General features: G+C 44.7%; 1 protein-coding gene and 1 long non-coding RNA gene across 4 annotated transcripts in view; one reads left to right on the top strand and one right to left on the bottom strand.

Annotated features, from left to right (window-relative positions):
- The window catches only part of DACH2 (dachshund family transcription factor 2), a 446,534-nt gene that overhangs the window by 80,185 nt on the left and 342,315 nt on the right, over positions 1-24,034 (top strand). The gene's annotated exons all lie outside the window — the stretch shown is intronic.
- Positions 4,951-19,245, bottom strand: LOC138661429 (uncharacterized). Its single transcript, XR_011317931.1, has 3 exons — positions 19,162-19,245; positions 7,164-7,540; positions 4,951-5,195 (listed from the first exon to the last, which is right to left on the bottom strand). It is a non-coding gene; the product is annotated as an uncharacterized lncRNA (long non-coding RNA).

Below are 24,034 nucleotides of genomic sequence, written 5' to 3'. Positions count from 1 at the left end.
CCAATAATGGTGGAACCACACATGGAAATGGCAGCATTGGGCATAGGTAGGACAGTGGAGGAGGAGGAGGACATGATGTTAGAGACATCATCCTGACAATCCCTGGTATCTGTAATAATGGGGCGTGATGTCAGGAGACGAGGTGTATAATTGGTTATCTGGATTGTGATGGGCCTGAAAGCCAAATTTGCTGATGGTTTGTCCGATATGGTTGGTGTAGAAGGAGAAGAGGAGGGGGCCTAGGACTGAGCGCTGAGGACCCCCGATAGTAAGAGGAAGAGGAGCCGTCAAAAGTCACAATGAAGGAGCGGTCAGAGAGATAGGAGGAGAAGAACCAGGACAGACAGGTGTCCTTGAGGCCCATGGAGTGGAGCATAGCGAGCAGGAGCTGGTGATCCACAGTGTCAGGTGCTACAGAGATCCTGGAGACCAGTAGTGTCCATTAGATTTAGTGGTTAGTAGATCATTGCAGGATTTAGTGAGGGCAGTTTATGTAGAGTGTAAAGAGCGGAAACCAGATTGTAAAGGGTCAAGAAGAGAATAAAATAAAAAACTAATAAAATTTTCAAAAAACGAGTGTTACGGTCGCTAATGTGATGTTTTATGTGCAGGTGTTTTTGGCGAGTGTGAGACTTTGGTCGGTGGGACGTGGATGTGACCGGTCCGCGCTTTCTGTTCTGTGCGGTGCGGAGATTATGAAACCTGCAATAAATCGGATTCTGTGTGATTACTGCCATCATTAGCCCCATCCTCTCCACGTCCTTCACGACTCCGTCCGTCTTCCAGCTAAATGGCATGTTGCACGACGGATGAATGTATCTCGTTGAGCCAAGTAAGCTCTTTTCTGCCGCCTCCGTGGAGGAGACTTGACCATCGATGACCAGTGGAGGTCGAGGAGTGAAATCATTACTTAATAGCATGTAAACATTGGAGATGTGAAACGCGTTGCTCGGATTCATTTTACCTTTTCGCTCTTCCTCTCGTTTTCCATTTTGTTTCATTGAGAGAATTTCTGGACGTGATGATTCCATTGGGACGCGCAGCAGAGAAATTTTATTAAATGGACGCCTGGGGTCGTGACCTTGTCTACACACGCTGCAGCTCTCAGCATTAATCCTGGAATGTTAAAAATGTCTGACCTTGCCATGCGCGAGCGCCGGAGCGCTCTGGAAGGACTGGTGTATGGATGAGAACCATTCACTACAGTGGGCACCCAGGAGCGTGGACTGTCAGGTGGGCTCGTTCTAGGCAGGCAGAATGCAGTTGTGTTGGTGAGAATGGCGCCGGATATTTTTTGTTTTTTATTTTTGTGCAGCTGCTTCTGAGGAGGATTCTTTTGCAAAAAAAAAGTTGCAAAAAAAAAAAAATTTCATAAACACCTAATGAAATAAACGAAACAAAAGGAATCTGTGCGCAGCATCTCGTCGGTTATTTGCTCTGATCGGTTGGGGAAGTGCTGACAGCACCGTGCAATATCCTTGGTCAAATATTCTTCCTGATTACTGATCTTATCTCTGCGCTACGTTTAATTGCTACATTGCTGCGGAGCCTTCATTCTGCTTCTGATTTCACAAGGCCGGCGATTTCACTTTTGGTCGGCCATTTTACCCCCTGACATTGACCAAAGCGGAACCGGAAATGGATTATGTTTGTTTGTTTTTTAATTACAGGTTTTATGTAGAAAAAGAAAAGTGTATATGTAACAGTTTGAAGTCGCTTAATAGAAAACATAGAGCAAATCGGAACCAATCGAAACCTGGAGGTCGGCTCCGGCGGCCGAGTGACCGGTCAGGCTCCTAAGTGTCACAGGACGAGGTCCCTTTTTAATGAGAAACGATCCATCCATCCACATAAAGGGAGTCTCTAGTGAATATTCTCTACAGTAATTGCATTAGTGATATTCCTCCTCATCCACTAGAACTAGAGGAAACCCATGCATGTGGCATCCAACGTGTTTCACCATCTCTTCTGCTGGGATTCGGTGCTGTATATTTATAATGCCTAAAAAACACTAGATGTCATCTGATTGAGGCGCTGCCGGCCCGATATAACTTGTATACTGTTATAGGTTATTACACTTGGGGCTATTTAGTTTTGAAAAACTAAGAGTAAGGGGTGATCTTATTACAATGTATAAATATATGAGGGGACAGTACAAAGACCTTTCTGATGATCTTTTTAATCATAGACCTGAAACAGGGACAAGGGGGCATCCTCTGCGTCTGGAGGAAAAAAGGTTTAAGCATAATAACAGACGCGGATTCTTTACTGTAAGAGCAGTGAGACTATGGAACTCTCTGCCGTATGATGTTGTAATGAGTGATTCATTACTTAAATTTAAGAGGGGACTGGATACATTTCTGGAAAAGTATAACGTTACAGGGTATATACACTAGATTCCTTGATAGGGCGTTGATCCAGGGAACTAGTCTGATTGCCGTATGTGGAGTCGGGAAGGAATTTTTTCCCCAATGTGGAGCTTACTATTTGCCACATGGGTTTTTTTGCCTTCCTCTGGATCAACATGTTAAAGCATGTTAGGTTAGGCTATGGGGTGAACTAGATGGACTTGGTCTTCCTTCAACCTTAATAACTATGTTACTATGTTACACTCCCTGCTCTCTTGGCCGACGGCGATGACCAATTCCTCAATATACGTGGAGTCCAATGCATTTCTCTAACTGTAACTGTTGTTTTTTCTTTTGCATTCTCTAATCTAGTGACTGATGCTTCCATTAAATGCTCATTTTCTGTACATATTTACAGTGTTACATTCAGAATGTTGATACTTTGTTACATTTGTACTATGAGTTTCTGGAAGTTTTGCAGTTTTTTTATGGGCTCCCTCTAGTTGCGGCTCATGTCCCAGTGTCTTCAGGGTAATGGTCCCCGTATCCGCTGCTCCTTGCAGCGCTCCCACACCACATGCCGCAGACTTTCTCTCCTCCTGTCACTTCGCCCGGCGTTTGTGTCTTTTGTTAATGAGCACATTGCTGACTGAACAATGGCTGAATCCTTGGACGCTGAATTCCATTCCCACACGATCCCCCTGTCGCCTCGGCCATGTGCTCCCCTTTGTGTGTGGTGTCCTCCCATTCTCATGGTCCTGATAAAGCCCCATTACCGGCTGACACACTGTGACACCTGCCTGCTGAGATATACAGGCTCCATTTCATCTGCCCTCACTTATTTCCCTCTTCTCTTTCTTAGGACACATATGTTATCTCAGGTTTACAGTCACTAACTGATGATTTCCCAACCAAACCTGTGGGGCGGTTTATTCTGAACATTTTCTACTCCCCTGACAAAACGTATATTTCCCCCGATGTCCATTCTGGTTCTGCATGGCGGCCGCTCATCACTCCTGGCATCCGGGGCACCTGTGATGCAACAAGACCTGATATTCCGTGAGATTTAGTGACTAGTGATGATGCAAATGCAATTTATATCAACATTCAATGTAAAAAAAAAAAAAAAAAAACTCCAATTCCACCATTTGTTTTTTTCTTTTGTTTATTTTTTTTTTTTATATATTTTCAAAATGAAACCCTTCCCCTTGGTTTCCATTGCCTTATTCTGAGCCAATTTTGTTTGTTTTCATGATGAACGTTTAGTTTTTTTTTAATGTTTCCATTTTTGCACCCGTGAAACTTTTGGATCCCATTTATTTGGGGGTCACAAAGTTATCAGGGTATTCTTATTTATTTACCCTTGTTGTTGCCGGATAAATAATGTGATGTTATATTAGCTAAGAAAATGACAAGTGGAGCAAAATCAACTGTTTGTATTTATTTTTGAAAATTTAAATAATAAATATTACGGTAAATCTTTTTTTTCGGCTGCTCCTAAAGTAGTCAGTTCCACGACTGCCATCACTGCCCATCTGTACCCGCCTTTTGTGTAATGCTCGGGGTGTGGCGGTGGTGGAGAGCACCCCTTGTCTGACCCCAACTTTTGCCTAACTGCTTAGATGCCGGAGTCTTTATTAGCTGCATCATCTGCGGGGTTACATTGCTGGTATCGGAGTTCCGTCCTATTCTTACAGTTGCAGGACGGTATCTGATGTTGCAGCTCCCATGTGCACGTCCTCTGATCGGACTGCTCTATACAGTCCCTAAGGACTTGTCATACTATGAACCATAGATACAAGTGTCGCCTTACAGACTTTTGCTGGAGTTGCGCAGTCATGTAACTATCGATTGTGAAGTGTTATGACATGCAGCAACTAAGTAACTCTATGATTTACCCTTCTTGTTGCAATTTCTTTTGGCAGGGATTGATATTGTGCCCTATATAATTGTATACAGCACCATGGAATCAATGGTGCTATATAAATAAATAATAATAATAATAATGTCATGTTTACGTCAGCTTCTTCTGGCCTCGTCCGTGTCGGGCAGGTGGAGCACTTCACAAGTGCTCCGGTCTGCTTCTCGCGTCTCCCTGTATAAATCTGCTGCGTTGCGGCCTCATGGCGACCAGTTGTTATCCTGTTCTGTAATTAAAGGCACGTAATTCCTTTCAGCCGCTCTGCGGAGTTCACGAGTTGATTATCTGCCCCCTTTCTCCCGTCCTCACTGTCCAGACAATGAAAACGAAGATACAGTAGAACTCATTTTCCCATTATTGATTTCACGCACCAGCTGGCGGCTTTTTCTCTCTCTTGTTCGTTTATATAACCCTCTGGGCAACTTTTTTTTTTTTTTAAAGTACTTTTCTTTGACCATCTGCTAAATGCAATTCTTTTAATAATTAAAGACTTATCGTCCCTTTCCAAATAAACAAAAAATGCTGGCGATGCAGCTGAGAAAGTGACATTTGTCTCCTGCCTCCTCGTGCAGACGCAGCTTCAGGTTAACTCCTTCTGGAAAGCAGCCAGTAAAATGATACATTAGAGGAAACTATTCTTTTTCTTTACATTTATTAAGAAATTTGAAACTTTACATGTTGTTAAATATACTGAGCATTTTAATGTTTGCAGCCCGGAGAGGGAGACGTGGAATACTTTGCCCCCGGGAGGTTATTTCCATTTCCCACTGAGCCCATTGAAGACTTTTATCCTCCAGGATCTGGGATGTTCGGAATCTTCTTGTTTTAACCCCTTGCCGCCTGCCGCCATTACTGTGCCACGCGGTGTCTGAGCTGTCACCCAGCATCGTCCCTTCATTGTTCCTCTTCAGCCTCTGGGATCATTTCTAGAAAGGTTTGAGGAGCACACACTTTATTACCTACAGTTTTTATTATAATATAACGTTTTCACGTATCACATGTGGACGCTCAGACGATTGTATCACTCATGATGGTATAATAAAACGTTTGAGAATATTATCTAAATTGTGTATTAGACACAACTCAGCAGTCAGTATCACATTGATAGGATTAGATACACGGCTCAGCAGACAGTATCACACAGGATGGGATTAGGTACACAGCTCAGCAGTCAGTATCACACAGGAGAGGATTAGATACACAGCTCAGCAGTCAGTATCACACAGGAGAGGATTAGATACACGGCTCAGCAGTCAGTATCACACAGGAGAGGATTAGATACACGGCTCAGCAGTCAGTATCACACAGGAGAGGATTAGATACACAGCTCAGCAGTCAGTATCACACAGGAGAGGATTAGATACACAGCTCAGCAGTCAGTATCACACAGGAGGGGATTAGATACACAGCTCAGCAGTCAGTATCACACAGGATGGGATTAGATACACAGCTCAGCAGACAGTATCACACAGGAGATGATTAGATACACGGCTCAGCAGACAGTATCACACAGGAGAGGATTAGATACACGGCTCAGCAGACAGTATCACACAGGAGAGGATTAGATACACGGCTCAGCAGTCAGTATCACACAGGAGAGGATTAGATACACGGCTCAGCAGTCAGTATCACACAGGATAGGATTAGATACACGGCTCAGCAGTCAGTATCACACAGGAGAGGATTAGATACACAGCTCAGCAGTCAGTATCACACAGGATTGGATTAGATACACGGTTCAGCAGTCAGTATCACACAGGAGAGGATTAGATACACGGCTCAGCAGTCAGTATCACACAGGATGGGATTAGATACACAGCTCAGCAGACAGTATCACAAAGGATGGGATTAGATACACAGCTCAGCAGACAGTATCACACAGGAGATGATTAGATACACAGCTCTGCAGTCAGTATCACACAGGAGAGGATTAGATACACGGCTCAGCAGACAGTATCACACAGGATGGGATTAGATACACAGCTCAGCAGACAGTATCACACAGGAGATGATTAGATACACGGCTCAGCAGACAGTATCACACAGGATGGGATTAGATACACGGCTCAGCAGACAGTATCACACAGGAGATGATTAGATACACGGCTCAGCAGACAGTATCACACAGGATGGGATTAGATACACAGCTCAGCAGACAGTATCACACAGGAGATGATTAGATACACGGCTCAGCAGACAGTATCACACAGGAGAGGATTAGATACACGGCTCAGCAGTCAGTATCACACAGGAGAGGATTAGATGCACAGCTCAGCAGTCAGTATCACACAGGAGAGGATTAGATACACAGCTCAGCAGTCAGTATCACACAGGATTGGATTAGATACACGGTTCAGCAGTCAGTATCACACAGGAGAGGATTAGATACACAGCTCAGCAGTCAGTATCACACAGGATAGGATTAGATACACAGCTCAGCAGACAGTATCACATTGATAGGATTAGATACACAGCTCAGCAGACAGTATCACACAGGAGATGATTAGATACACAGCTCAGCAGTCAGTATCACACAGGAGAGGATTAGATACACAGCTCTGCAGTCAGTATCACACAGGAGAGGATTAGATACACGGCTCAGCAGACAGTATCACACAGGAGAGGATTAGATACAGGGCTGAGCAGTCAGTATCACACAGGAGAGGATTAGATACACGGCTCAGCAGACAGTATCACATTGATAGGATTAGATACACGGCTCAGCAGTCAGTATCACACATTAATGAAATGAACAGTATGTTAGATCTCCTTTGAGATAAAATGTCCCTGTAGATCCATGTCCGCTCGTGTTTGTATGTATTATGTAGAGTGGCAGACATATTGTTTTTCATACATGGAACAGGAGGCCCTGGATGAACAGAGCAGAGGGTTACCTCTAGCAATTTGGGAGATCAGTGACTATTGGTGATGAGATAAATCTGTGATGTATTAACTGAGTCCCATCATTTTCCAGAAAGTGTGACATTGTCTCGTCCGGCCACGTTTCTTGACAAGGTGATAAATAAACTGTTCTTTTTTGTATCGATATTGTAAGCATTGTCATCTGCTGATCGGGAAACAATGGGCCAATGGCGCTGCGCAGTCAGATTACAGGAATTATGACCCTGTTCAATTAGTAATATGTCATGCCACGTGATGAAACGCTGATTTATCGAGCCATTTTTCAGAGGTCAGGAACGCCGCCCATTTGAGCGAGAACCAGACGGCGTCACAGGCGAGGATCCTTACTGTAATGCTGCGGAGATGCTCCCTGTAGGGAGAAAAACATTGTTACACGAGTCTTAATCAGAGAAGTGAGGTGTCTCCCTCTTCTTACCCCAGACTATAACCTCTGACTCCTCACCCCCTTGTAAAACTTCCGTCTCCCCACCCACCCCACCTCCCATATATAACCTACGGCCTCTCACCCCCACTGTATAACCACTGCCCCCCACCCCTCAACATTTGCAATTACTAATGTGACCGAGCAGTCGATGGTAAAGCGCTCTCTGATATCACTGCACTCCTGTAATGAGAGCCCTGAATCTGCGCCCCCTGCTGGGAGCTTCATGTCGAGCAGCTGCATGCAGCCGTACATCACCAAGCACAATGCCGAGTGTCGGATGCAGTAGTGTAAGGCGGCCACCACTGTAGGTGACTGTGTGTGTTCTGTGCAGTGACAGATCGCACTTCTTTATCCGTGTCTGGATTTGGTGATTTCAGGAGGATGTTATCCCTAGACTGCATTGTGCCCCTGTACAGATGGTGGAGGGGAATAATGCTATGGGTTTATTGGGGGGGTGACCTCGGCTCCAGTGATGGAAAATCTTAATGACATTGTAGACAATTGTAGCTTCAGCTTTGTGGGAACAGTTTGGGGAGAAGATCCTTATGTGTCCCCCATGGCTGCGCCCTGTGCACAAGGGCCATAGAGGGGGTAGAATATGAGCGGCCGGACAGATCCCGGACCCCAGCCCCATCCAAACCTGTAGAGGGGACTGTGAGCCCGAAACAAAAATCTTCCCACAGACCCCTCTGAGGCGGAGTCTCTTATGTCTGCACTAGGCTGTGTATCTAAAAGATCGGAGGATACAATGTATTTCATGCAAATCCTAGAAATTTAGTTGTTCCCTGTGAGATGGTGACGGTAAGACGCTTTATGCTGTTGCAGAACTTTACATTTCAGCGTTATTATTCCTCCATGGCTGGAACATATTATCATTTCTTTGCTTATTTGTCCCGCAGTTCTGGTGCTTACATGACCATGTTAGAGCAGCTTTTATAGCCGCAATCTATAAGCTTTTGTCTCTAGGGCTGATGTGAAAGCACAGGTCAGAACGTCCCCTGAGAGCCGCAGCATGCTGGGAGTTGTAGTTGTACAGCCACCTGGTCGGAGACCTCTTCTTTACACGCTGCATGTAAGGATGCGACGCGTTTCGCAGGCAGAAAGCTTCTTCTAATTCGACCTCCTGATGTCGTTAGGATGTCCCATTTCCCAAATAAAGCTGGAAGCAAAAAAATAACAATGTCAAAACGCACGTCCCCGCGACGAAGCCATTGTGTGTCCAGTCCCCTAAACCTGCAATAAAAAGGCACGTGTTAAAAATGATGCAGAAGTCCACGGCTGGTACCGAGAAGCAGCGGCTCACCGGACCCGAGGCGGCCAGCGGCTCACCGGACCCGAGGCGGCCAGCGGCTCACGGGACCCGAGGCGGCCAGCGGTTCACCGGGCCCGAGGCGGCCAGCGGCTCACCGGACCCGAGGCGGCCAGCGGCTCACCGGGCCCGAGGCGGCCAGCGGCTCACCGGACCCGAGGTGGCCAGCGGCTCACCGGACCCGAGGCGGCCAGCGGCTCACCGGGCCCGAGGCGGCCAGCGGCTCACCGGACCCGAGGTGGCCAGCGGCTCACCGGGCCCGAGGCGGCCAGCGGCTCACCACACAAGAAGTTTGCTCTTCGTCAGTAACTTTTTGTTCTTCTTGTTGGAGTTGTCGCGGCGCTCAGCAGCGCTGCTGGGGAACCTGCGAGTGTTTGCTCAGCGAGATGAAAGCCGTCCTGCCTGTTTGCTTTTGTGGATCGGAGATTTTTGGTGTTTGTTTGTTTAGAGCGTGTTCCCATCTTTCATATTTCTCTCCTTATAAACAAGATCTGGTTCCGTGCAGCTGCGAGCTGCGTCCCCGCTGATTCCTCCGCGAGACCCAGCGAAAATAAATGTATCTGGTGAAGTGGAGATAATCTCTGCGGGAACGGGCAAAGTTCAGCGCTGCCATCTTGTCCATGAGAAAGTACTGATCGCAGGTCAGCCTCTCGCCGCGGCGCACCGTCCATCTGTGCTGTCCATATTTTTAGGAAGTGACATTAATGGGGGCTCTGCTTCTGGGGGACAAGTCTTTACGGCATCAATGGGGGCCATGTGCAAAGACGGACACAAGTGAAAAGGAGATGACACCAGTGGAGTGGGGTCCTGGGCTGCTGGCGCTGATGGACAGGCTTCATGTCAATGAGATGAACTGTGAAATGGCGGTCTGCCGGCCGTCCTGTCCTCGTACACATGGATAGGTAGTTTGTCCATATCATTCGGTTTGTATTATTTCTCTCAGTGACTTTAGAGGAAATGGAGACGTCCTTTACTATCGGCGTCCACCCTGGCAGTCTTCACCTCCATTACATGGGGGATTATATATGGGGGTCCTGCTGGAGCGACTCTGTAGCATCCGATCTGTCCTGGAGTTGCCCGTCGCCCTCCTTTCGAGCCATCTGATATTTCACTTTCTCTGCCACAAAGTAACAGAACTTATTAAGTCCAGTCAGTGATGGCGGAGACGACCATTGATCGAGGGCTTATAAAGGGTTATCCCCAGAATGCAGAATGTCACATGTTGGGAAGTCGTCCACCTTCCCGTGTCCATGTACTTATGTCACCTTCACACCTGTGTATTCACTTCTGAGGGAAATGGAGCCATTTTTTCCTCATCCTAGATGGTTCCAGGAATTTCTCATCCTTATTTCACATGAATCCGTGGTGACTCTGTGCTGCGCTTTATCCATGGACTCTCCGCAACGGATCAGTGACAAGAGCATGAAGATCGGCTGGACACGGAAGTAAAAGAACCGTCGTCTCCTCGGCCCGTCGTCTCCTCGGCCCGTCGTCTCCTCGGCCCGTCGTCTGCTCGGTCCGTCGTCTGCTCGGTCCGTCGTCTGCTCGGTCTGTCGTCTGCTCGTCCCGTCGTCTGCTCGTCCCGTCGTCTGCTCGTCCCGTCGTCTCCTCGGCCCGTCGTCTGCTCGGCCCGTCGTCTCCTCGGCCCGTGGTCTGCTCGTCCCGTCGTCTGCTCGTCCCGTCGTCTGCTCGGCCCGTCGTCTCCTCGGCCCGTCCTCCGTGATTCACATAGCTCTAATGGTCGAGGGTGATCCACAAAACGGATGAGAAAAGGAAAAGACTGTCTGGGGCTCGATTAGAAATGGAGGCCGAAGTCGGGGAAGAAGGAACATGACAGCGGATGAAAACAGATACAGATACAATAATAGTGATTACCTGCAGTCCTATGTAACCACAGATAACAAAGTGATACCTTCGTGTACAGATAATGTAGTAGATGTCCCCTGCAGTCCTATGTAACACCACAGATAACACAGTGATAACTCTCTGAATACAGATGGAGTAGATGTCACCTGCAGTCCTATGTAACACCATAGATAACAGTGATAATTCTCTGAGTACAGATAATGTAGAAGATGTCACCTGCAGTCCCATGTAACACCACAGATAACACAGTGATATCTCGCTGAGTACAGATAATGTAGTAGTCACCTGCAGTCCCATGTAACACCACAGATAACACAGTGATATCGCTGAGTACAGATAATGTGGTAGATGTCACCTGCAGTCCCATGTAACACCGCAGATGACTCTTTGTGATGTAGCTGAGCCTGGGCTGCCGTACATCTGTGTTTGTCGCCGTTCTCCTCGATTATCAGATACAATGTCACTTTCCACCTTTTGTGCTTGCGATCGTATTAGGTTTTCGCAGAAGATAAACATGGAGCCATTACTCCGGTAATCCGGTCGGCCACATTTCTCCGCCAGTAAAGAGATTAGGTCGGGAGATGACAAGACTGTAATTAAATAACAATAAAAGAGACAATACCCGGAGATATTGCGGAGCGAGGTGATGGCGTCGGGGCGGCCGAAGGTAAACGAACCTCTGAAAACGCGAAGATGGATGGAACCAGGGAAGGTTTCAATTATCACTGATGTGTGTGAGAAATGGACGGCACAAGTCGCCATCGCTGGGGGGATATTGTATCCCGTAATGGCAGAGCCGACTGCGCCCCCTGAGCTTTAACCCCTGAAATCTCCAAAATCCGGGAAATAAAAATCCTTCACATTCAGATACTGTTTTTCTGTGTCTGGGAAAGCTGGGTGACAATATAACGCTCACAGCTCACACAGATGGAACATCGGAGTCAGACGGACATTTACGTTTAAACTGTTACTTTTCTTATTTTGGTGAATTCAGTGATGAGGAGTAAAAACGAGGCAGAAAGCGAATACCGGGATTGTGCAGACTGGATACAATTGTGACAAACCTTCAGCTCTCAAGCGGTTAATTGTGTACAGTTTCCAATCACTGGCAACAAGGAGATCCTAAGAATGGAAACAATGTACGGAATATTGTTCCAGCTCTCTCCATTTCTGAAGATGTCATTTTTCCGCTGATGTTAATTTCGCTGTTCTCCTTCCTCTGCGGACTCGTTCACACGTCCGGATTTCGGCATCAGTTTTTATACGGTGAATCCAGGAGCTGCCGCCTGTTCTGTGTTCTGGAGATTCTCTTGGTTTTTGGCAAAGAAATACTGATGAAAAATGCTGACCGTCATTTGGCATAATGTTAATTTTCTTTTTTCCTTGCGCCTCTGTCAATGAAATATGGTGCTCTTCCATTAGAATTAAACTAGTATTGTTAGCCAAGTGGGTGTGGCCCTCAGCTTTACTTAAGTCAGATTGATGACGAGATTTCCAGGGGGCCGTATCTCTGGAACAAGAGCCGCACATAACAAAAGAAAAATGTCGGATTCAGGGGAACAGCAGCATTTACACTAAGTAAAATATGGCAGGTGCCGGATTCTCTTTAAAAAAATAAAAATAAAAAAAAAATATATATATATATATAATTTTTTTTCTTTTTCTTTTGCTGTTATGTCTCTTGAGCGGAATTCATGTGCAGTCAAGTTCATGGTGCAACAGGTTTTTATAACGGTGCTTGAATCCTAAATATTCCCCTGCACCTTCACAAGACGTCTTCCCCCCCACCCCCGCACTCACTGACACCATTCACTTATGGACTCTCAACAAAAGGAATTAACTGGAGCGCGGAGTAATGAAGCGTGACGCCCCCAGCTGTCATCTCACCAGTGCTGTGACATCACACAATACCGCGGCCATAAATCACCCGCATCACATCTCCTGTCACTGCTACAAGTCCAGCAACAGCCATCGCAAAGCCTCCTAATGTCTGTATCTGCAAGATGAAGATATTGTTCTGGATGCAATAATATTCTAATCGCACCATGCAGAAATTCTCCATATAAATAATACCAAGTTATAGATCAGAAATCCTCCCCTCCAATCAGGAAAAACACAAACCTTTTTCTATTCTCAGATTTGACTCCTGCTAAATAATGCATCACCATGATTTACCATGTACAATAATGACTACTGTAATGCTGCCCCTATGTACAAGAATATAACTACTATAATACTGCCCCTATATACAAGAATATAACTACTGTAATACTGCCCCTATGTACAAGAATATAACTACTATAATACTGCCCCTATGTACAGGAATATAACTACTATAATACTGCCCCTATGTACAAGAATATAACTACTGTAATACTGCTCCTATGTACAAGAATATAACTACTATAATACTGCTCCTATGTACAAGAATATAACTACTATAATACTGCCCCTATGTACAAGAATATAACTACTATAATACTGCTCCCAATGCACAAGAATATAACTACTATAATACTGCTCCTATGTGCAAGAATATAAGTACTATAATACTGCCCCTATGTACAAGTATATAACTACTATAATACTCTCTATGTACAAGAATATAACAACTATAATACTGCTCCTATGTACAAGAATATAACTACTATAATACTGCCCCTATATACAAGAATATAACTACTATAATACTGCCCCCTATGTACAAGAATATAACTACTATAATACTGCCCCTATATACAAGAATATAACTACTATAATACTGCCCCTATGTACAAGAATATAACTACTATAATACTGCCCCTATATACAAGAATATAACTACTGTAATACTGCCCCTATGTACAAGAATATAACTACTATAATACTGCCCCTATATACAAGAATATAACTACTATAATACTGCCCCTATGTACAAGAATATAACTACTATAATACTGCCCCTATATACAAGAATATAACTACTATAATACTGCCCCTATGTACAAGAATATAACTACTATAGTACTGCCCCTATGTACAAGAATATAACTACTGTAATACTGCCCCTATATACAAGAATATAACTAGTATAATACTGCTCCTATGTACAAGAATATAACTACTATAATACTGCTCCTATGTACAAGAATATAACTACTATAATACTGCCCCTATGTACAAGAATATAACTACTATAATACTTCTCCTATATACAAGAATATAACTACTATAATACTGCTCCTATGTACAAGAATATAACTACTATACTACTGCCCCTATGTACAAGAATATAACTACTGTAATACTGCTCCTATGTACAAGAATATAACTACTATAATACTGCCCCTATATACAAAAATATAACTACTATAATACTGCCCCTATATACAAAAATATAACTACTATAAAACTGCCCCTATATACAAAAATATAACTACTATAATGCTGCCCCTATGTACAAAAATATAACTACTATAATACTGCCCCTATGTACAAGAATATAACTACTATAATACTGCCCCTATGTACAAGAATATAACTACTATAATACTGCCCCCTATGTACAAGAATATAACTACTATAATACTGCCCCTATGTACAAGAATATAACTACTATAATACTGCCCCTATGTACAATAATATAACCACTATAATGTGATGTTCTGAGTTGAGCACGTGTATTCCTGGGTTATGTTAGGACAAGTTGTGGCCGTTTGTCTCCTGTTTTCTTATAGTTCCTCTTGCTCCGTTCCTTGTTTGGGGTGAGATTCCTAGTGATTTTTTCCCATACTTTCTTTCCAGATTCTCTGATGATAAAATATGTTCATTATTTAGCGGAAAGATGAGCAGAGAATAAGCCATTGCGTTTATTTGGCTAAAATGCCTTAATACAGATCAAACAAACCTGCTTTGCTTTTTGCTGTTTCTTATGGAGGGTCCGTGTGAGTCGGCTTCCAGGACCCCACAGCTCTCGGGGAGCGCGGCCCTCGCCCATAAGCACATAATCCTTTCTCGATTGCAGCCCTTTTGACATCCAAATACCCGTTTCATCAGCCTTAATCCAGCTGTGTGTTTGTATTGAAGAAGACCATGAAGCCGCCGGCTGTAAACCACCTCTCGAAGGAAAACACACAGCGCTTAACCGGCTCCTGGAATGGAACAGAGGACGCACACAAAGCTACGGCCGCCCAATGTGTCCCTTACCTGGTAATATTTTCTGTCTTCTGTGGAACTGACGTGTGTGTGATCACCATTACTGTGAGTGCGCCGTGTCCTTGTTTTGTCATTTTACATATTGTGACCTGCGCTAAAGCAACAATGTTACACAGCGACCGGAGAAGCTTCCGGACTAATGATACATGGCGGAGATTGTTCCCATCATATGTCTCACTTTTAACCTCCTTCATCTCATCTGCGTAATTCATGTTCGCGTTTCCTCTACTTCTGTCCGTACATTCGGCTCCTTCTGCTCTTGTGTCGTGGAGGTGACGATCGCTGTCACTGAGTCACATACATTTAATCCGTGGCTATAAAAATACTGGGATAATTACACGAAGTGTCTGACCCCAGAGCTGCATGAGATTAGTATAGTGTATGTTGTATCTGTCATGTATAAGTTACAGCACAACCTCCCATCTAACACAATAATCACTGTATAGACACAATCACAAGCTGCAGGTGGAGCGGCCTCCAGTGATGAAGATAGAAATGAGTGATGACAATTTTTTTCACTGAAACTAATTAACTAACAGTTGTAGAGATGAAGATGCATATTACTGGATATATCATTGCTGATCCTGTACTGATCCCGAGTTACATCCTGTATTATACTCCAGAGCTGCACTCACTATTCTGCTGGTGCAGTCACTGTGTACATACATTACTGATCCTGAGTTACATCCTGTATTATACTCCAGAGCAGCACTCACTATTCTGCTGGTGCAGTCACTGTGTACAAACATTACATTACTGATCCTGAGTTACGTCCTGTATTATACTCCAGAGCTGCGCTCACTATTCTGCTGGTGCAGTCACTGTGTACATACATTACATTACTGATCCCGAGTTACATCCTGTATTATACTCCAGAGCAGCACTCACTATTCTGCTGGTGCAGTCACTGTGTACATACATTACAGTACTGATCCTGAGTTACCTCCTGTATTATACTCCAGAGCTGCACTCACTATTCTGCTGGTGCAGTCACTGTGTACATACATTACATTACTGATCCTGAGTTATATCCTGCATCATGCCCCAGAGCTGCACTTACTATTCTGCTGGTGCAGTCACTGTGTACATACATTACATTACTGATCCTGAGTTCTATCCTGTATTATACCCCAGAGCTGCACTCACTATTCTGCTGGTGCAGTCACTGTGTACATACATTATATTACTAATCCTGAGTTACATCCTGTATTATACTCCAGAGCTGCACTCACTATTCTGCTGGTGCAGTCATTGTGTACATACATTACATTACTGATCCTGAGTTACCTCCTGTATTATACTCCAGAGCTGCACTCACTATTCTGCTGGTGCAGTCACTGTGTACAAACATTACATTACTGATCCTGAGTTACATCCTGTATTATACTCCAGAGCTGCACTCACTATTCTGCTGGTGGAGTCGCTGTGTACATACATTACATTACTGATCCTGAGTTACATCCTGTATTATACTCCAGAGCTGCACTCACTATTCTGCTGGTGCAATCACTGTGTACATACATTACATTACTGATCCTGAGTTACATCCTGTATTATACTCCAGAGCTGCACTCACTATTCTGCTGGTGCAGTCACTGTGTACATACATTACATTACTGATCCTGAGTTACCTCCTGTATTATACTCCAGAGCTGCACTCACTATTCTGCTGGTGCAGTCACTGTGTACAAACATTACATTACTGATCCTGAGTTACATCCTGTATTATACTCCAGAGCTGCGCTCACCTATCTGTAGGATTTGGAGCTGATCTTTTCCTGCTCACAGCTTGCTATGGTTCCTTGCATTCTGTGCAGTATTATCAGGCTGTGCGCAGTGATTTGATGAAGGTAAAACAGTCTGTTGCAAAATAAAAGCTCAGCAATTAAGGTGATGTTTGACCACAATCCTGCTCACCATGTTCAGTAGCTACCAGCAGAATTGTGAATTCAGCTCTGCAGTACATTACCTGTATTGATGGGAGGTGACGGCGCTTTCATAAATCTCATCTTTGGTCTGGTAGAACATGAATCACAGAGTTTCTCTTTTCACATTGTGCAGTGTGCTCTTTGTGATCACTTTTCTCGTAGACGGGGACGGTCTGGGGATCACTTGAATGGGGCAGAATTAGGTAAAGGAATAAAGAAAACCGTAATGGAGCAAATATACCGACGTTTCCACAATTGTGACATCACAGAAGACACAGAGCTGGGTCAGGGTGTATCTTGAGTTTTCCTGTATTAATATTATCTCTCGCCTTTTCTGGGGCTTTTTCTTCTGGGGAAATGGAAATATTAGAAATAATTGACATTGTGTAACTTTTTGGAGGAAGTGACCGTGTGAAATGTTTTGTCCACTTTCATCTTTCCGCTGTTATTTTTTGAGGAGCCATCCAGCCATGCTGATGATGTCGGCCGGAGCGGCGTTACGTGTCTGTATTGGGAAGTCTTTGTATTCCTAGTGATATATTGGGTTTTGTGTTCGCCAGTCTCATACTTTGATACTTTTTGTTAGTTTTTTTGCATTGTAGGATTTGTGAGATTTGGTTTTCCCCTCTCCGGCCTCCTGTCGCCCGTCTTTATAGTCTCTGCATCTCTTGTATCGGCCCCAGCAGTCTCCATACGATGCGTTTGGGTCTCGCTTCGTATTTACATGGCGACTCCTCAGAATTACCTACATCCATGTCCACTTTGACCTTGTAATTCTGCTCTCGGTTGGAAATGTAATGCAGAGTGATGAAGATAATATTGTTTACACAGACATTAAGTGGAGTGACATTATAGTCAAGCAAGTGTCACATCACCCTAAGTGAAGGCGGCTTAATTACCATAATCCTGTGAATACGAAGATCCTGGGGCCTCGGCTGGCATAATAATGCGCCATTCTGCACGGTGCATGTAATCAGCCATTAAAGGGACCAGATCTCCCTTGTGACCCTGAGATACCATTCTGACCCAAATTTTCAGGGGGTCCTATTGCTCCTCCCGTCACTTGTGTATTATCAGCTATATGCAAAGTGTAACTTTTAGTATCTTCTGTTATTTTGGGTGGAATTTTGTGGCGGTAATAAGAAATATACACGATCTCTCCTCCTGTCTGTCCTATAACCTTTGCTCCCCCACCTAGCCTCAAGCGATGGCTCCCCCCACTTGGCCCCCTTCCACATAACTCCTGGCTCCTAGCCTGCTGTTTGACCCTTAGTCTTGGTCCCGCCCACCTGGCCTGTAGCCTTGACCTCTCCAACCTGGCCCCATGCTTTTGCTCTAAGTATCTGGCCCCTAGCTCCTCCCAAATGGCCCCATTCCTTGGTTCTGCCCACATGGCTCCTGGTATTAGCTCCCCCCACATGACTCCGTGTCTTGGCTCCTCACACTTGTCCCCCCTGCCTGCCCCCTAGTCCTAGCTTCATCCACATGGTCCTATGCATTGGCTTTCTCTGCCCATCCCCTATCTCCTCCCACAAGGCTGCATACCTTGTCTCCTCCCTCTTGACCTTATGCGCTGACTCATACCTGGCCCCTAGCTCCTCCCACATGACTTTAAAGCCTTGACTCCTCTCACCTGACTTTTAGTCCTGGCTCCTCCAGCGTTGCCCCAGGCCATGGGTCCTCCCACCTGGCTCCTCGCATGTTGCCCCAGGCCTTGCGTTTTCCCACCTGGCCCTTAGTCCCGGCTCATTCTGCCTGACCCCTAGCTCCTCCCACATTACTTAATGCCTTGGTTCCTAATGCCTGACCTTATGCTTTGGCTCCTCCCACCTGGCCCCTAGTCCTGGCTCCTGCATTTCTTCATGCCATGGCTCCTCTCTCCTATCTCCATGGTTTTGCTTGTGCTGTCTGGCCCCTAGCTCTTCCCACATGACTTAACGTCTTGACTCCTCCCACGTGGCCCTTTGCCATGACTCTTCCCACTTAACACTTAGTCCTGACTCCTCCAGTGTTGCCCCACGCCGTGACTCCTCCCACCTGACCCCTAGTTTTGGCTCCTCCAGCGTTGCCCCATGTCTTGGCTTCTCCCTGTAACGTTAAATCCTTGATGTAATATTCTAACACTGCATGGCACATATGGTAATGTAACAATGTATCCTCCTCACTGCCCTGTGAGTTTCTATCCTGCCCATATATAATAATGTTGCACCGCCCTTTAGATATTATATCCCCTTGCTCCCTGTACTTACCCGCACTCCTGCAATACCCAACCATTCTATCTTTCTTCAGGATTCTAGATCATTTCTTTGTTCCATGCTGACGCCTCGTTTGCTCATTTGTTTTGCAGCAGCTGCTCTGGTTCCTTCTCCGCTTTATTGGAAGCCCGGAGTTTAGTAATGGAGCCCAGTGGCTCCCCCTTGTGGGCTGGTGTATAGAGGCTGCCGAATATTAGCAGCTCTGCTTGGTCTGTGACACCTGTGATTACAGCCGGATATTATGGTGATAGTTGGCTAGTTGATGCCAAAAAAATGGAAAATGCCATATAGAAGAAAAGGTAGGAGAAAGTGCCGATACGAAACGGACACATGGAAGAAGTCCAAAATTAGGGACTAGGGGAAAAAATAATAAAAGCTACGTGCACGTCACCTGGACCAGGTAGGAAAAATCATCCAATCTGCGTGCAGAGGACGCACAGGGTATAGGAATTTCTGTTCCTTAATTATCTAATATTTTGCCCTCTGAGAAGTCGTGTACAAATATTAAAGGACTTCAGAAGACGCGATCGCCTGGTGCGTTGCCAGGATAATTCTTCAATATAAATGCAGTGGTAAAATTCTTGGCTTCCACATTAATCGTGTAAGTGTCAGGATTTGTGGACTGTTGGGCGCCTTATTATAGGGTTGTTTGTTACCGCATTATATACGAGGATGGAGACTATTTTTCTTAAAAGTAAATGCTCCCTCATCAAAATAGCAATAATTGTAAACTTGGATATGTACGAGGTCAAAGATACTCTAATACATAAATGATTATTTATAAAATAAACTGTACGCCAAAGAATCCGAAATTGTGTTTATATAAAAAAAAAAAGATACAAAATAATGAAGAATAATTAAATGGAAATTAACTGTGATTAAAACTAGAATTTAAAGATCCGTAAAAACAATGTTTGTTGCATGTCGTTTTCCCGGGTTGTGGCAGAACGGATCCAGTTAAAGGAGTGGTTAATATTGTGTGACTGATCGTCCTGAAGACTGAAAGTAACCACAGGCGCACGGAGATTCTGTTTCCATGGCGTCATGCCATAAATCACCCGTCATTATGACCCACTATGGTGGGTTTTGATGGCTTCACGCTGACTCTTTGCGCCATTTGTATTTGGGATCTTTCTTTATTTTTGTGTCTCTTCATGAAAAGGTTGTTGACAAAAAATGTAAAAAAAACAAACAAACAAAAAATGTTTTGTGCCGCAGCTCATCATCACTTGACATTTGGACGTGGCGGCGTTTCTGCATTATTGAGCCGTTTTCTTTGCTCCACTTGCAAATGTGTTTCTAAACATGGATGAAATAAAATAGCCCACCAGAGGAAGAGCTAGGAGGGCGGCCGCTGGTTGCCATGGCGACTTTTACTGATCAATTTCCTGTCACTGTTATAAAAGAGTCACTCTCCTGTGGCCACAGATACTAATTACAAATGCAGGCCTCTCGCTAACATGTTCAGTTTACAGATTAAAGCCGTTCATGCTTAATTTATCATTTATCCCGTCCTCCCACATTCGTAGCGCCGGACGGGATGAATAATAACCACGCTTGTTTAGAGAAATTTCAACTTCACTAATTAGTTTTTGCAGTCGCTGCATTTACAGTACGAGGACATTTATGGAAAACGGCGAAAATCCGCAGCGTCGTCCAATCACAGTGTGTTTTTTTTTATTTGTATCGACCCTGGGCGCGAAAGCGAAGACGTGGCTTGGTCGCCGTCAACAGCGGAAACATTAAAATTAGTACTTTTATGTTAACAGTTTCTTGCAAAGTCCTCAAATCAGTAGAAAAATGGTGCCATCCATCCTGAGCCTCCTGGTTCATGACTGCAATACGAGTGCGGTGAATACTGACACCAGCAGTGAGGAAGCCACAGCTCTATACACCAGCGCCGATTTATCATGCCAGGGTGGGAAAGCTGGGGGGGACAACACTGGTTCCACGAGAGATCAACATGTGTCCAAATCCCTCTCCCACCAACAAAATTAGAAAAATAAATTGTGCATATAACCTTTTCTTTCTAATAAAGCACCAGATGAGGGTGAGTTCACACTGGGCATTTTTTCATCGTTTTTTTTTTTCCTGCCGCAAAACCTGATTTCTTGGCAGGAAAGAAGCTGCAGAAAAAAACATGGTTTACCTTTTGTTTTTCTTTTCATTTTTTTGCTGCGGTTTTTGGCTTGCTAGATTTGTCTCTTGTGCATGCAAAGTTTAGTGTTAGGACTTTTTCTCATTTTAAAGAATCCGTTTTTGGCACACAAAAAAAAGCAGCAAAACCTGATACCTGCGTTTTTGGTGTGTTTTTTTTTTTTTTCAGCGCTTTTTCACCAACCATTCATTTCATTGCGTGAAAAAACGCTGTAAAAAGTGACTTTCTCCATTGTGCAAAAAAACATGCAAAGTACAAAAATCCTGATGACCATAAAACTAAATCTCATAGACTGTGCTGGTGCAGTAAAATGCAGCTAAAAATTTGCATAAAAAGCGCTGCAAAAACGCCACGTGTGAACTTTGCCTAAGATGATCCAAGAGATGTCCAGAATAATTGTCCGAGTGTTGTTACAATGTATCGATGGAGGAGACGTCCTTCTGTGAAGCTCATTGGCGCTGATACATTGTAGCCATCCCTCCACTGTGGGAGCAGGACTAGGCGTGGACTGGTTTTCAGTCTCTGCTTTCATCGATTTGGTTTGAACATAGGGCACAGGGGCTCAAGAGGTCCAGGGGCCGCTATCACCCCCAATGCAGGAGTCATTGTGCATTATGATGGGCTATTGGACTGCACAGGGCCCATCTACTGTTCGCGCACAGGGGCACTTATCTGTCCGCGTCCGCCAGCGGTTGTTTATATGAGAAGTTCTTGACAATTGGGACCAATAGAAATGCAAAATCGTTAATAAATCTGCAGCTTTCATTATCCAGTGAAGCGAATCCCTGCAGCTGTACATTAAGCCTATGTTATGTCAGTCAGGCCCCTTCCCCTCCTGGCAGCTCCACCCTGTTGTCAGTTTCCCAGGCGCTGTCGTCTTGTGTTAATCAGAAGTCAGGAGAATTTCCCTGGAGAGCTGAAGTGAGCAGCGAGCGCCTCCAACTGCTTCCTTACCCAGCAGCTGCCTCCCGGGGGCTCAGGGGGCTGCGTGGCCCGTCTAACAGCCTGTGCGCGCAGGTGCTGCTGCGTCGCCGGTGTCGGCTTGGTGACTTTACAGCGGGAATTTTACATAATATCAATGTCGAGGGTGAAGCTTCAGCGCCTTTAAATGAAAAGGAAAAGTGGTCGGTAACTGAGAGAAGTGCGAGCTGGAGGCCGATGCCTGAGATCACAAGTCCACCAAGGCTCTGGCGTCAGATCCTGTCGGACTTCCACCAGCACTTCGCTCATCGGGGACGTAACCCAACTTTCTGCAGACCCTGAAGGTCCATTTTTCTTCCGTGTTTTGCGTCCAGGGCAGATGAATGTCGCATCTTCTTCTCTACTCTGGTTTGTATCCTCATTGTGGAGAAAACCACCTGGGAGAAGAAAAAAAAAAAAAAAAAAAAAATTGAGATTAAAAACAGAATTCGAAATCATGAAATGAACGCAAAATGCCTCCTAATGTTAACGCTTCAGTTTGTGTCATTTCTGCGTTGCCCGATTATCAGCCGTTCGATGGTTGGTGGAAGTTCTTACAATCCTTATTGTCCCATAGATGTTCAGTACCGATATCTGGAGTCGCCAAATGCAAGTACAGCTCAATGGGCTGCAAAACCACAAACGCCCTGAAGACCGGGGTGGCGCTGTTCTTGGGAAACAGCAGCCACTGTATGGGGTATTCCACGGTCAGTCCGACAGTACATGATATGTAATGGGAATATTTCTTGCGGAGCGTCCGTATTGTTTGGACCCATGTTATGTCCGGTGGGTTTTCTATATCACTATGAAAACTATAAATTCAGCGAACTTTCTGCGGTTTCTTCAAATGTTGCATTCATTTTTGTCACAATGTTCCCTAATCTGCAACATATTGCTACAGTCTCAGAATCGTGATCCTGGATATTGTCCATTCTGGTGGCCGCAGCGCAGTAATGCCGGTGTATAATAATCCTCAACCGCATCTAATAAACTGCACCGCGACATAGTTCTCACGTCACTATCACCGAACCCCAGCATGATCCCACATACCGAAGATGGCAGACCCCTCACCCGCCCCCATCTGTCTCCAGTGAAATGTTTTTCACCGACCCAGCAGCTAATTATCTTATTTATCAGCATTAATCGTTTGTGCATATAAAGATCTCCTGCGTTTTATTTACAAATGTCACATGAATTCCTAGAATAGAAAAACTAATTGCAGAATAACTTAATGTTCGATAGTTTGGGGGATTCTGCAATGTGGAAACAGATGTTCAATGCAGGAATTATCCGCAAATGATCGTCTGTTAGCTGAAATGCAGCCCCTTATCTCCTGCCGCTCCGTAATAATGGCGGCATCTTATTACAGGTCTGTTTCCCCAAGATTTCTTCCAGAATAATGGACTCCGTTATAGGTGAAACTTTGTCAAAGTCAAATATGTCACCCCAATCATTCTATAGGATGGATACAGAAATAATCTACATAAACAGCTTCTCCTGTACTGATCCTGAGCTACATCCTGTATTATACTCCAGAGCTGCACTCACTATTCTGCTGGTGCAGTCACTGTGTACATACATTACATTACTGATCCTAAGTTACATCCTGTATTATACCCCAGAGCTGCACTCACTATTCTGCTGGTGCAGTCACTGTGTACATACATTACATTACTTATCCTGAGTTACCTCCTGTATTATACCCCAGAGCTGCACTCACTATTCTGCTGGTGCAGTCACTGTACATAC

Source organism: Ranitomeya imitator, chromosome 2 (assembly GCF_032444005.1).
Source record: "Ranitomeya imitator isolate aRanImi1 chromosome 2, aRanImi1.pri, whole genome shotgun sequence".
Classification (NCBI taxonomy): domain Eukaryota; kingdom Metazoa; phylum Chordata; class Amphibia; order Anura; family Dendrobatidae; genus Ranitomeya; species Ranitomeya imitator.
Note: the sequence above shows the minus strand (reverse complement) of the source record. Positions and strands in the feature narration are given on the sequence as shown.